Raw genomic sequence first — 15,313 nt, 5'->3', positions numbered from 1 at the left:
GTTCTATCTCAGCACAGACAGGCGTGTGTCGCAGGCAGGGCTGCTCTATCTCAGCACAGACTGGTGTGGGTCGCAGGCAGGGCCGCTCTATCTCAGCACAGACTGGTGTGGGTCGCAGGCAGGGCCGCTCTATCTTAGCACAGACTGATGTGTGTCGCAGGCAGGGCCGCTCTATCTCAGCACAGACTGGTGTGGGTCGCAGGCAGTGCTGCTCTATCTCAGCACAGACTGGTGTGTGTCGCAGGCAGGGCTGCTCTATCTCAGCACAGACTGATGTGTGTCACAGACAGGGCCGCTCTATCTCAGCACAGACTGGTGTGGGTCGCAGGCAGTGCTGCTCTATCTCAGCACAGACTGGTGTGTGTCGCAGGCAGTGCTGCTCTATCTCAGCACAGACTGGTGTGTGTCGCAGGCAGGGCTGCTCTATCTCAGCACAGACTGATGTGTGTCGCAGGCAGGGCTGCTCTATCTCAGCACAGACTGATGTGTGTCGCAGGCAGGGCCGCTCTATCTCAGCACAGACTGGTGTGTGTCGCAGACAGGGCCGCTCTATCTCAGCACAGACTGGTGTGGGTCGCAGGCAGTGCTGCTCTATCTCAGCACAGACTGGTGTGTGTCGCAGGCAGGGCTGCTCTATCTCAGCACAGACTGGTGTGTGTCGCAGGCAGGGTTGCTCTATCTCAGCACAGACTGGTGTGTGTCGCAGGCAGGGTTGCTCTATCTCAGCACAGACTGGTGTGGGTCGCAGGCAGGGCTGCTCTGTCTCAGCACAGACTGGTGTGGGTCGCAGGCAGTGCTGCTCTATCTCAGCACAGACTGGTGTGTGTCGCAGGCAGGACCGCTCTATCTCAGCACAGACTGGTGTGTGTCGCAGGCAGGGCCGCTCTATCTCAGCACAGACTGGTGTGTGTCGCAGGCAGGGCTGCTCTATCTCAGCACAGACTGGTGTGTGTCGCAGGCAGGGCTGCTCTATCTCAGCACAGACTGGTGTGCATCGCAGGCAGGGCTGCTCTGTCTCAGCACAGACTGGTGTGTGTCGCAGGCAGGGCCGCTCTATCTCAGCACAGACTGGTGTGCATCGCAGGCAGTGCTGCTCGATCTCAGCACAGACTGGTGTGTGTCGCAGGCAGTGCTGCTCTATCTCAGCACAGACTGGTGTGTGTCGCAGGCAGGGTTGCTCTATCTCAGCACAGACTGGTGTGTGTCGCAGGCAGGGCCGCTCTATCTCAGCACAGACTGGTGTGCATCGCAGGCAGTGCTGCTCTATCTCAGCACAGACTGGTGTGTGTCGCAGGCAGGGCCGCTCTATCTCAGCACAGACTGGTGTGTGTCGCAGGCAGGGCTGCTCTATCTCAGCACAGACTGGTGTGTGTAGCAGGCAGGGCTGCTCTATCTCAGCACAGACTGGTGTGTGTCGCAGGCAGGGCTGCTGTATCTCAGCACAGACTGGTGTGTGTCGCAGGCAGGGCTGCTCTATCTCAGCACAGACTGGTGTGTGTCGCAGGCAGGGCCGCTCTATCTCAGCACAGACTGGTGTGCATCGCAGGCAGGGCTGCTCTGTCTCAGCACAGACTGGTGTGTGTCGCAGGCAGTGCTGCTCTATCTCAGCACAGACTGGTGTGGGTCGCAGGCAGGGCTGCTCTATCTCAGCACAGACAGGCGTGTGTCGCAGGCAGTGCTGCTCTATCTCAGCACAGACTGGTGTGGGTCGCAGACAGGGCTGCTCTATCTCAGCACAGACTGGTGTGTGTCCCGGCAGTGCTGCTGTATCTCAGCACAGACTGATGTGGGTCGCAGGCAGGGCCGCTCTATCTCAGCACAGACTGGTGTGTGTCGCAGGCAGGGCTGCTCTATCTCAGCACAGACTGGTGTGGGTCGCAGGCAGGGCTGCTCTATCTCAGCACAGACTGGTGTGGGTCGCAGGCAGTGCTGCTCTATCTCAGCACAGACTGGTGTGTGTCGCAGGCAGGGCCGCTCTATCTCAGCACAGACTGGTGTGGGTCGCAGGCAGGGCTGCTCTATCTCAGCACAGACTGGTGTGTGTCGCAGGCAGGGCTGCTCTATCTCAGCACAGACTGGTGTGGGTCGCAGGCAGGGCTGCTCTATCTCAGCACAGACTGGTGTGGGTCGCAGGCAGGGCCGTTCTATCTCAGCACAGACTGGTGTGTGTCGTAGGCAGGGCCGCTCTATCTCAGCACAGACTGGTGTGTGTCGCAGACAGGGCTGCTCTATCTCAGCACAGACTGGTGTGGGTCGCAGGCAGGGTTGCTCTATCTCAGCATAGACTGGTGTGGGTCGCAGGCAGGGCTGCTCTATCTCAGCACAGACTGGTGTGTGTCGCAGGCAGGGCCGCTCTATCTCAGCACAGACAGGCGTGTGTCGCAGGCAGGGCCGTTCTATCTCAGCACAGACAGGCGTGTGTCGCAGGCAGGGCTGCTCTATCTCAGCACAGACTGGTGTGGGTCGCAGGCAGGGCCGCTCTATCTCAGCACAGACTGGTGTGGGTCGCAGGCAGGGCCGCTCTATCTTAGCACAGACTGATGTGTGTCGCAGGCAGGGCCGCTCTATCTCAGCACAGACTGGTGTGGGTCGCAGGCAGTGCTGCTCTATCTCAGCACAGACTGGTGTGTGTCGCAGGCAGGGCTGCTCTATCTCAGCACAGACTGATGTGTGTCGCAGACAGGGCCGCTCTATCTCAGCACAGACTGGTGTGGGTCGCAGGCAGTGCTGCTCTATCTCAGCACAGACTGGTGTGTGTCGCAGGCAGTGCTGCTCTATCTCAGCACAGACTGGTGTGTGTCGCAGGCAGGGCTGCTCTATCTCAGCACAGACTGATGTGTGTCGCAGGCAGGGCTGCTCTATCTCAGCACAGACTGATGTGTGTCGCAGGCAGGGCCGCTCTATCTCAGCACAGACTGGTGTGTGTCGCAGACAGGGCCGCTCTATCTCAGCACAGACTGGTGTGGGTCGCAGGCAGTGCTGCTCTATCTCAGCACAGACTGGTGTGTGTCGCAGGCAGGGCTGCTCTATCTCAGCACAGACTGGTGTGTGTCGCAGGCAGGGTTGCTCTATCTCAGCACAGACTGGTGTGTGTCGCAGGCAGGGTTGCTCTATCTCAGCACAGACTGGTGTGGGTCGCAGGCAGGGCTGCTCTGTCTCAGCACAGACTGGTGTGGGTCGCAGGCAGTGCTGCTCTATCTCAGCACAGACTGGTGTGTGTCGCAGGCAGGACCGCTCTATCTCAGCACAGACTGGTGTGTGTCGCAGGCAGGGCCGCTCTATCTCAGCACAGACTGGTGTGTGTCGCAGGCAGGGCTGCTCTATCTCAGCACAGACTGGTGTGTGTCGCAGGCAGGGCTGCTCTATCTCAGCACAGACTGGTGTGCATCGCAGGCAGGGCTGCTCTGTCTCAGCACAGACTGGTGTGTGTCGCAGGCAGGGCCGCTCTATCTCAGCACAGACTGGTGTGCATCGCAGGCAGTGCTGCTCGATCTCAGCACAGACTGGTGTGTGTCGCAGGCAGTGCTGCTCTATCTCAGCACAGACTGGTGTGTGTCGCAGGCAGGGTTGCTCTATCTCAGCACAGACTGGTGTGTGTCGCAGGCAGGGCCGCTCTATCTCAGCACAGACTGGTGTGCATCGCAGGCAGTGCTGCTCTATCTCAGCACAGACTGGTGTGTGTCGCAGGCAGAGCCGCTCTATCTCAGCACAGACTGGTGTGTGTCGCAGGCAGGGCTGCTCTATCTCAGCACAGACTGGTGTGTGTAGCAGGCAGGGCTGCTCTATCTCAGCACAGACTGGTGTGTGTCGCAGGCAGGGCTGCTGTATCTCAGCACAGACTGGTGTGTGTCGCAGGCAGGGCTGCTCTATCTCAGCACAGACTGGTGTGTGTCGCAGGCAGGGCCGCTCTATCTCAGCACAGACTGGTGTGCATCGCAGGCAGGGCTGCTCTGTCTCAGCACAGACTGGTGTGTGTCGCAGGCAGTGCTGCTCTATCTCAGCACAGACTGGTGTGGGTCGCAGGCAGGGCTGCTCTATCTCAGCACAGACAGGCGTGTGTCGCAGGCAGTGCTGCTCTATCTCAGCACAGACTGGTGTGGGTCGCAGACAGGGCTGCTCTATCTCAGCACAGACTGGTGTGTGTCCCGGCAGTGCTGCTGTATCTCAGCACAGACTGATGTGGGTCGCAGGCAGGGCCGCTCTATCTCAGCACAGACTGGTGTGTGTCGCAGGCAGGGCTGCTCTATCTCAGCACAGACTGGTGTGGGTCGCAGGCAGGGCTGCTCTATCTCAGCACAGACTGGTGTGGGTCGCAGGCAGTGCTGCTCTATCTCAGCACAGACTGGTGTGTGTCGCAGGCAGGGCCGCTCTATCTCAGCACAGACTGGTGTGTGTCGCAGGCAGGGCTGCTCTGTCTCAGCACAGACTGATGTGGGTCGCAGGCAGGGCTGCTCTGTCTCAGCACAGACTGGTGTGTGTCGCAGGCAGGGCTGCTCTATCTCAGCACAGACTGGTGTGGGTCGCAGGCAGTGCTGCTCTATCTCAGCACAGACTGGTGTGTGTCGCAGGCAGGGCTGCTCTATCTCAGCACAGACTGGTGTGGGTCGCAGGCAGGGCTGCTCTATCTCAGCACAGACTGGTGTGTGTCGCAGGCAGGGCCGCTCTATCTCAGCACAGACTGGTGTGGGTCGCAGGCAGGGTTGCTCTGTCTCAGCACAGACTGGTGTGTGTCGCAGCCAGGGCCGCTCTATCTTAGCACAGACTGGTGTGGGTCGCAGGCAGGGCCGCTCTATCTCAGCACAGACTGGTGTGGGTCGCAGGCAGGGCCGCTCTATCTCAGCACAGACTGGTGTGTGTCGCAGGCAGGGCTGCTCTATCTCAGCACAGACTGGTGTGTGTCGCAGGCAGGACTGCTCTATCTCAGCACAGACTGGTGTGGGTCGCAGGCAGGGCTGCTCTATCTCAGCACAGACTGGTGTGTGTCGCAGGCAGGGCCGCTCTATCTCAGCACAGACAGGCGTGTGTCGCAGGCAGTGCTGCTCTATCTCAGCACAGACTGGTGTGTGTCGCAGGCAGTGCTGCTGTATCTCAGCACAGACCGGTGTGTGTCGCAGGCAGGGCCGCTCTATCTCAGCACAGACTGGTGTGGGTCGCAGGCAGGGCTGCTCTATCTCAGCACAGACTGGTGTGTGTCCCGGCAGTGCTGCTGTATCTCAGCACAGACAGGCGTGTGTCGCAGGCAGTGCTGCTCTATCTCAGCACAGACTGGTGTGGGTCGCAGGCAGGGCTGCTCTATCTCAGCACAGACAGGCGTGTGTCGCAGCCAGTGCTGCTCTATCTCAGCACAGACTGGTGTGGGTCGCAGGCAGTGCTGCTGTATCTCAGCACAGACTGGTGTGGGTCGCAGGCAGGGCCGCTCTATCTCAGCACAGACTGGTGTGTGTCGCAGGCAGGGCCGCTCTATCTTAGCACAGACTGGTGTGTGTCGCAGGCAGGGCCGCTCTATCTCAGCACAGACTGGTGTGGGTCGCAGGCAGGGCTGCTCTATCTTAGCACAGACTGGTGTGTGTCGCAGGCAGGGCCGCTCTATCTTAGCACAGACTGGTGTGGGTCGCAGACAGGGCCGCTCTATCTCAGCACAGACTGATGTGTGTCGCAGGCAGGGCTGCTCTATCTCAGCACAGACTGGTGTGTGTCGCAGGCAGGGCCGCTCTATCTTAGCACAGACTGGTGTGTGTCGCAGGCAGGGCCGCTCTATCTCAGCACAGACTGATGTGTGTCGCAGGCAGGGCTGCTCTATCTCAGCACAGACTGATGTGTGTCGCAGGCAGGGCTGCTCTATCTCAGCACAGACTGGTGTGTGTCGCAGGCAGGGCTGCTCTATCTCAGCACAGACTGGTGTGGGTCGCAGGCAGGGCCGCTCTATCTCAGCACAGACTGGTGTGGGTCACAGGCAGGGCCGCTCTATCTCAGCACAGACTGGTGTGGGTCGCAGGCAGGGCTGTTGTATCTCAGCACAGACTCGTGTGTGTCGCAGGCAGGGTTGCTCTATCTCAGCACAGACTGGTGTGTGTCGCAGGCAGGGCCGCTCTATCTCAGCACAGACTGGTGTGGGTCGCAGGCAGGGCCGCTCTGTCTCAGCACAGACTGGTGTGTGTCGCAGGCAGGGCCGTTCTATCTCAGCACAGACTGGTGTGTGTCGCAGGCAGGGCTGCTCTATCTCAGCACAGACTGGTGTGTGTCGCAGGCAGGGCTGCTCTATCTCAGCACAGACTGGTGTGTGTCGCAGGCAGGGCCGCTCTATCTCAGCACAGACTGGTGTGTGTCGCAGGCTGGGCTGCTCTATCTCAGCACAGACTGGTGTGTGTCGCAGGCAGGGCCGCTCTATCTCAGCACAGACTGGTGTGGGTCGCAGGCAGGGCCGCTCTGTCTCAGCACAGACTGGTGTGTGTCGCAGGCAGGGCCGCTCTATCTCAGCACAGACTGGTGTGTGTCGCAGGCAGGGCTGCTCTATCTCAGCACAGACTGGTGTGTGTCGCAGGCAGGGCTGCTCTATCTCAGCACAGACTGGTGTGTGTCGCAGGCAGGTCCGCTCTATCTCAGCACAGACTGGTGTGTGTCGCAGGCTGGGCTGCTCTATCTCAGCACAGACTGGTGTGGGTCGCAGCCAGGGCCGCTCTATCTCAGCACAGACTGGTGTGTGTCGCAGGCAGGGCTGCTCTATCTCAGCACAGACTGGTGTGTGTCGCAGGCAGGGCCGCTCTATCTCAGCACAGACTGGTGTGTGTCGCAGGCTGGGCTGCTCTATCTCAGCACAGACTGGTGTGGGTCGCAGGCAGGGCCGTTCTATCTCAGCACAGACTGGTGTGGGTCGCAGCCAGGGCCGCTCTATCTCAGCACAGACTGGTGTGTGTCGCAGGCAGGGCTGCTCTATCTCAGCACAGACTGGTGTGTGTCGCAGGCAGGGCCGCTCTATCTCAGCACAGACTGGTGTGTGTCGCAGGCTGGGCTGCTCTATCTCAGCACAGACTGATGTGGGTCGCAGGCAGGGCTGCTCTATCTCAGCACAGACTGGTGTGTGTCGCAGGCAGTGCTGCTCTATCTCAGCACAGATTGGGCGGCGGATCGGACCAGGCAACTGGGGAATCACGGGGCTCGGATAATCTGGTGCCTGACCCGCTAAGAGGCTGGAAATGAATCAGTTGGACTCATTTGCCTCCATTTACATTCTCCCGCTGGTGCGCGGGCACTAAACCCATTCCCACTGTCAGGCGGGGGCCGCAGCATGACGTCGGTCCCGATTTTACCTGAACTCCCGATTTGGTGCTGCATCAAGGAACCCGCTCCCGGCAGCGGACGGCGGAGAATTGCGCTCAGTATTTTTCTTAGACCCACTTTTACTAACTGGCCGAGCTTCGCGACCCACACCTGCCGACCTTCAGGTTCCACCATTTTCACTTCCCTTCAATGTGATCGGTGAGCCTGCTTGGGCTTCTTGATCTCACCTGCTTTGCCATTCAATGTTGCTTTTCTGCTAAGGACGTCAGCTGATGATTTAAGTTCTCGCTGCATCCTTTGAAAAAAAAATCAAGAGTTTGTCCTCGAACTCGCCATGCTTGGTCTTCAAATGCCTTTGCAGTTTTGAGGGTTTTAAGTTCTCATTTGCCAGTGGTTCCCTACATTTAACACACATGGGCTTTGCGCCCTGACTTGTATTGGCACAATTAACAAAGCCATACCTCAATTAATTATATCTAACTACTGGAGATGTGAATATGGTTATTTTCGAAGATTCTTCACCGAACAGGGTCTGCCAGAATCTGGATTTTGCATCAAGCATGCTGAAAATCTTAGCATTTGGCATGTCTGGCAACACCTGGTCCACTGTCTTCATAGGGGGATGAGGTCTGTGATGCACCGAGTTCAAGTAAACGGGATCAATGCATGTCTTGACCAGGCTGTCGTTCATTACTGTGACCACCCTTGTCGAAACCCATTCTGTGGTTTCATCTGCAGGAGTTATGAAACCCATTGTCATCATTCGAAGCAGCTCATTCACTACTTTCTGCTTTGGTGGCCTTTGGTGCTCTTCTCGGAGCACAAACTGTTGGTGGCACCGAGTCATCTCGTCTCATGTGGCATATTACTGGTAATTTACGAATGATGTTGCAGTTGAAGAGGTGTCTGCATGCCATCATTTCTACCAGGAGCACAGAGGGTAGCACTGTTGCGTCACAGCTCCAGGGTCCCAGGTGTCATGATATGTAAACATGCAACCAATGAACACTCAGAGTAGGACACAGCCAATGGGCAGTCAGGATACTCAGAGGTGGCATCACCACAAGGGGGCATGGCATAAACATATAAAAGGGATGAGGCACTCACACCCTGCCTCTTCCCACAGACAGACATCTAGAGAGTTAGACCGGGTTGATCAGCAGCATCACACCCAGCACGTGGCTTAGAGCAAGCTGCTACAGTTAGACTGAGTTACTACAGTTAGATTAGCAGAGAGTCAAACTCATTTGAGAACTGTGTTAATAGTTCAATAAACACGTTGAACTCATTTCAGAGTCTGGAGCATCCTTTAGTTAAGACTGCATCAAGTAGCAGCCTGTGTTATCCGAAGCAGCATAACACAACGGCAGGTTCAGCACTGTTGCTTCGCAGCCCCAGGGTCACTGTTTGTGCGGAGTCTACACATTCTCCCCGTGTCTGCGTGGGTTTCCTCCGGGTGCTCCGGTTTCCTCCCGCAAGTCCCGAAAGATGTGCTGTTAGGTAATTTGGACATTCTGAATTCTCCCTCTGTGTACCCGAACAGGAGCCGGAATGTGGCAAAGAGGGGATTTTCACTGTAACTTCATTGCAGTGTTGATGTAAACCTACTTGTGACAATGAAGATTATTATTATTATTAGGGCCTGGCCTTGTTAAGCATGCACTTCCGAACCAAGTTGAATGAAACCCAATGTAATGCAGTGGAGGGTGGCCACACCTTCACTGTAGATGGTTTGTCTGCCATAAGTCACGAGGTCCATCTGGGTGCTAAGGTCTGGTGCTGCTTGTAGGTCAAGTTCCCTTAACAGTCTCCTGGATGATATACTACACTTTGCTCCAGAATCAATCTTTATCTATAGTCTTGCATTACCACAAATTATGCTGAGGGTGGTGAAGGTCTCGTCCTTTTCTGTGACAGTGTTTATACGCTCGTAATGGTGTCGTTGGAGGCTCTGTTTTGAATGAGTTCCAGTTCACCCACCTTTTGCTAACCCTTCTATCCCTGGAGGACTGACCAGCTGCCATGAGGCTGATGATGGAGGAGGGCGGATGTGCTTTCGATCTGCAGAATTTCGCGATGTAGTTCTACTTCCCACATCTGTCGTATCTGTTACCACCTGTAAAACAAACTGTTCTGTTTGAGGGTTCTGAGCACTGAATTTGGAGCAGGGCGCACCCTGTACTGTGAATGCTTCTGTTCCCAGCTGAGAATCTCTGCTTCTTTATTCTGATCAGCCCTTTAACATGCAGATACTAATCGCTGTTGGTCATATTGGATCTCTCTCACAGCAGCTGATTGCAGACTAAATCACTGTAAATTCCGCAAACAATTCGATCCCTGATTAGTTCATCAGTGAGGGTTCCAAATGCACGTTTCTTTGCCAAGGTTTTCAGGTGGCCTTCTAAGATTGTATTGATTCATCTGCTGTTTGGTTTGCTGAATTGAACGTATGTCTGTTGAGGATTATATTTTTTAACCAGAAGTCAGATATTCTCAAACTTTTTTAGGATTATTTCCGGGTCCTCTTTTTCCTCCTCCGTCTGCAAAACAAACAACTGGAATGTTCGTTTGAAAGAATCCTGGAAGGACAACTCCACGCTGGGGTCTGCGTCAAAAGTCAAACTTTTATTGATGACACCAGCAAGTAGCACACTGCTGGGCAAACATCCGCTGGTGTTTATACATTTCGATATTTTTACATTTTCAAGCAGTTACTCAGCCCACTTCGGGTCACCACGAGCCAATCATACAGATGATAGATTATGTATCGATCCATTGAAATTAGTTATTCGACATGACGGGGCTGCATGGTCAACTCATGGACAGGCAGAGGTTCCTTAATGATGTTTTCCTGATCCTTAGCAACTGTCCCAGTTGCTATGTTACGTTAGCGTAGATAGGCAGATACGTTAGCGACCTTTAAGTCTTATTTGGGTCGGCACATGAAAATACGGAGTATAGAAGGATACAGGCGGTTGGTCTAGATAGGACACGTGATTGGCGCAGGCTTGATGGGCCGAAGGGCCAGTTCCTGTGCGTATTTTCTTTGTTCTTTGTCCCTTGCTCTTCACAATAGCTCGCAAGCTTGAGACTTCCTCATCTTGACTTTTTCAGCTGGTCTCATTGTTCAGAGACAATGTCGTAGTCAGGTTTAGCTGCTCAATGGGTCACTGTGTCACTTTGATCTAATCTACCTGATGTTGCCTCTGTGTAAACAGACCTGCTGCATTAATGTGGCCAAGTAAATCCCATGATGCCTGATATGTTGGGTACTCTGCTACACAGACAAACCAACACGGTTGCGAATGGTACAACTCAGTTTTATTACTAACATTTATTTGCAGTGGTAAACTGGTTACTGAGGTTCGATCATAACCCTTGAATCTGTGGACCTATTCCTAATACTATCTTGTAGTGGCACTCAGCACATGGTGGATGTCTGAGTGACTTGCTGTGAGCTCTGTGCACTGAGCTGTCTCCTGCTGGAATGCCCGGGAAGTGTCGTGTTCCCTGTTTTGTAGTGTGTATGCTCTTGCCTGTGATTGGCTGTGGTGTTGTGTGTGTGTTGATTGGTCCGTTCATCTGTCCATCAGTATGCATGTATGTTTGTACCATGATGTTTACCTGAATATTATGACATTCCCCCTTTTTTTACAAGAACATGTGCCTATGTGGTTATAAATAGAAATGTGTACTGAGTGCAGCTGGGTGTGTGTGTGTGCAATATCTACAGCATGTACATGGGGCTAAACTATATACAAGGGGCGATGTCGGGTGCGACATAGCAACGAGGTTGTACCATAAACAAAGAATGGGGAAATGTTGAACGACAAAACAAACTCCCGTAACGATAAGGAAGAACAAAAACATATCAACACAGTGGTATTATGAGTGCCACGGGTGACGACGGAAGGGGCATGGTGGCAGGAAGCTCCACAATGTCGATATCTGGAACAACAGGAGGACGTGGTGCCGGTGGAAGTTCCCGTAGCGAGCATGGAAGTAGGCGATGAGCCCGGCGATTGCGCCTATGAATGGATCCATCAGGCATGCGAACCAGGAACGAGCGGGGAGTCACGCGTCGGAGAACTTCGGCAGGTGCTAACCAGCCACCTTCTGGTAGGTGGATGCGGACGTCGTCTCCAGGCGCCAGGGCGAGAAGATCAGTTGCCCGTGTGTCATAAACCATCTTCTGGCGAACGCGCTGCTGTTGCATTCTGTGTAGTACCGGAGCATGGTTGGTTGTGGGTACCAGAATGGATGGCACAGTGGTCCTGAGGGCGCGACCCATCAACAGCTGGGCTGGTGAGAGGCCAGTGGCTAGTGGGGCCGAGCGATAGACCAGCAGGGCTAGGCAGAAATCCGATCCAGCAGCAGCAGCCTTGCAGAGGAGCCGCTTGACGATGTGAACGCCCTTGTCCGCCTTTCCATTGGACTGGGGATGCAGAAGGCTGGACGTCATGTGTGTGAAGTCATACGAAGCAGCAAAGGACGACCATTCCTGCCTGGCAAAACAGGGCCCACTGTCCGACATGACAGTAATTGGAATGCCGTGGCGAGCGAAGGTGTCTTTGCAGGCCCTTATGACAGCGGACGATGTCAAATCGTGCAGGCGTATGACCTCTGGATAGTTTGAAAAGTAATCAATGACGATTACATAGTCCCTGCCGAGCGTGTGAAAAAGGTCCACACCCACCTTCGCCCAGGGGGACGTGACCAGCTCATGGGGCTGAAGCGTCTCAGGAGGTTGCGCCGGCTGAAACCTTTGGCAGGTGGGGCAGTTGAGCACCATATTGGCAATGTCATCACTGATGCCCGGCCAGTATACCACCTCTCGGGCCCTCCGTCTGCACTTCTCAACCCCCAGATGGCCTTTGTGTAGTTGGTCGAGGACCAGCTTGTGCATGCTGTACGGAATCACAATCCGGTCCAGCTTTAGGAGGACACCATCAATGACGGCCAAGTCGTCTCGGATATTGTAGAACTGCGGGCACTGTCCTTTGAGCCACCCTCCCGTCATGTGGCGCATCACCCATTGTAGAAGGGGGTCAGCCGCAGTCTCCCTGCGAATACGGGCCAGACTGGAGTTGTCAGCTGGCAGATTTGCCGATGTGAAGGCCACCTGCGCTTCGACCTGACAGACGAACCCCTCCAAATCAGGCGGTGTGCTCACTGCTCTGGATAGGGCATCCGCAATGATAAGGTCCTTTCCCGGGGTGTAGACCAGTTGGAAGTCATACCCCCTGAGTTTAAGTAGGATGCGCTAGAGGCGAGGGGTCATCTCGTTCAGGTCCTTATTAATGATGCTGACCAGAGGGCGATGGTCAGTCTCAACGGTAAACTGGGGGAGACCATACACGTAGTCATGGAACATGTGTCGAAAATCGCCAATACCGGGGCTGTGGTGAGCTTAATTTTGAGCTCCTCCCATTCCTTCTGGTGTGCGGGCAGCCACTGGAACTCCGTGGACTTCTTGACGAGGTGGCGTAGAGCCGTCGTGTGGGAGGCAAGGTTGGGAATGAACTTCCCCAGGAAGTTGACCATGCCTAGGAGGAATAGTACTGCTTTCTTGTCTGCCGGCTTTGGTATGGCTGTGATGGCGCTCACCTTGTCTGCATCTGGATGGACGCCTGACCGGGATATGTGGTCCCGCAGAAACTTCAGCTCGGTTTGGCCGAAAGAACACTTGGCTCGCTTGAGGCGCAGGCCGTTTTCCCGTATGCGCGCAAAGTCGCGCTGGAGACGATTGATGTGCTCCTGTGGTATGGTAGACCAGATGATGACGTCGTCCACGTAGACGCGCACCCCTTCGATGCCTTCCATCATCTGCTCCATGATCCTGTGAAAGACCTCGGATGCCGAGATGATGCCAAACGGCATTCTGTTATAGCAGAACCTGCCGAAAGGGTGTTGAAGGTGCACAGCTTTCGGCTGGACTGATCCAGTTGGATCTGCCAAAAACCCTTCGAGGCATCCAGTTTTGTGAAGGTTTTAGCCCGGGCCATCTTTCTCGTGATCTCTTCCCATTTGGGTATGGGGTAGTGTTCCCTCATTATGTTGTTGTTGAAGTCTTTTGGATCAGTGCAGATCCGGAGCTCGCCGGAGGGCTTCTTAACACACACCATGGAGCTGATCCATGGCGTGGGCTCCGTGACCCGGGAAAGCACTCCTAGGTGCTGGAGATCCTGCAGCTACTGCTTGAGGCGGTCTTTGAGTGGCGCTGGGACCCTGCGAGGTGCGTGAATGACCGGGGTAGCGTCCGGTTTGAGCCATATTCTGTAGGTGTAGGGCAGTGTTCCCATGCCCTTGAATGCCTCCTGGTTGTGGGCGAGGAGCGATTGGAGCTGTGCCCTGAATTCTGCATCCGGGAAGTCTGATGTGCCTTCTGGAGACAGAGCGTGGACCCGTTGCACTGACGAATGTGATATAAAATAGTTACTTTAGAGTTACTAGTTAATGTATGTAGAAATAAGCCACTTTGATTCTGGCAGTTAGGGACAAAGGGGTTTGAGACCGCATGGAAAAAGCAGGAAGAGGTGTGTCTATGAGAGTGATGCTGCATTGATAGGGGCCAGAGAAAGGGATTGGAAGTGAGCCAATCAGAATAGATCGAACAGGTCAGGAGGGACATAGGCTGACCTATGTCCGTCGAGTATGTGAAACTTGATACCATTTGAATTGATTTTGCAGAGATCCCTTTGTCTTTTAGTTCAGTCGTTTTCTGGGGTGTAAGAGGCTGGATGTCTCTTACGTTTCTGTAAGATGATTCAAGCTTGCAAGCTAAATAAATAACTTCTTTTTACGTGCGAATCCATCTCAACTTTTATTGAGGCCAGACTGACAGAGAAAGAAATTTGGGGATCAACATTTGGTGCCGAAAACCGGGATTTCTCTGGGCGATCCTGATCCAACTGCAAAATCAGAATTAGACTGATTATGAACAGGAGGATGGGGAACAAAGGGCCCTCAATGTAGAACTGGAAAACGACCGCTCATTGATTGTTCCCCTCTTCTTATCGTCTGATTAGTCTGGTCACTCGCGGTTGGCACAGAAAGACCGCCTCGACGAAATCACAGGTCAGTCTGGGGATTAGCACTTTAATTGATGGGATTTCATATTGTTGTTTCGGCTTGGGTTAGGGTTTTGGGCTGATGGGACTTTAATAATGAAGGTTCAGTCTATTATATGGGTTCAGAGGCTGATGTGACTTCATTAATGAAGGTTCAGTCTATTATAAGGGTTCAGAGGCTGATGTGACTTCATTAATGAAGGTTCAGTCTATTATATGGGTTCAGGGGCTGATGGGACTTCAATAGATGGAGGTTCAGTCCAGTATAACTGTTTTTAAATCTGAAGATGGTTCAACTCTATGTGTGAGTGTTTTAAATATATAGTTGATTAAGCTAAAATTGTCTCCTTGGACTGTAAAGTTCCGAGGTCTAGTTGAGATTGTGAGGAATGCTGCATATTGGTTGAAGCAGAAGTCTCTCAAAGGGTTAACAGCAGCAGGCGGAGTTGAAAACAGACAGTGCTTCTCACTCAGGCTTTGAGATAACAGCAGCAGCCGTAGTGTAATCGGATACCTTTCCTTTGAGTCAGTGAACACCAGCAAAGTTACGTTTTGAATTAATTAAAGGAAACCAGTGGGTTTCTCCACCTCTTTGATAAAAGTTATTATTTTCGAAAGCAATTGATTGAAATTGCCAGAATCTTAAGTTTTACTTACTTGAAATAAGGTTTATCTCATTTTATCTGGAGATTAATAGAAACTTAAAGAAGATCATGGACACCATTTTAAAAAGTGTCAATCTGGAGATGATAGTTGATTTTGCTAATACTTATGTGTATGTAAAAGAAAAAAAACTTGTTAAAAGAAAAATTGTTAAGATAAAGAAATAATTAAGTTGTAAATGTTATACAAGTTTGTGTTAAGCAAATTGTAAATTTAGTTCTGAGTTGAGATCAGAGCTAAGCTTGCAAGTTGCAGCAGTAATTCAATTTGAATTTTCAAACATTTTTAAGTTTTAAAAAAAA

The sequence above is a fragment of the Scyliorhinus torazame genome, chromosome 7 (assembly GCF_047496885.1).
Source record: "Scyliorhinus torazame isolate Kashiwa2021f chromosome 7, sScyTor2.1, whole genome shotgun sequence".
Lineage (NCBI taxonomy): Eukaryota > Metazoa > Chordata > Chondrichthyes > Carcharhiniformes > Scyliorhinidae > Scyliorhinus > Scyliorhinus torazame.
The sequence above is the reverse complement of the archived record's forward strand: the minus strand, read 5'-3'. Positions refer to the sequence as shown.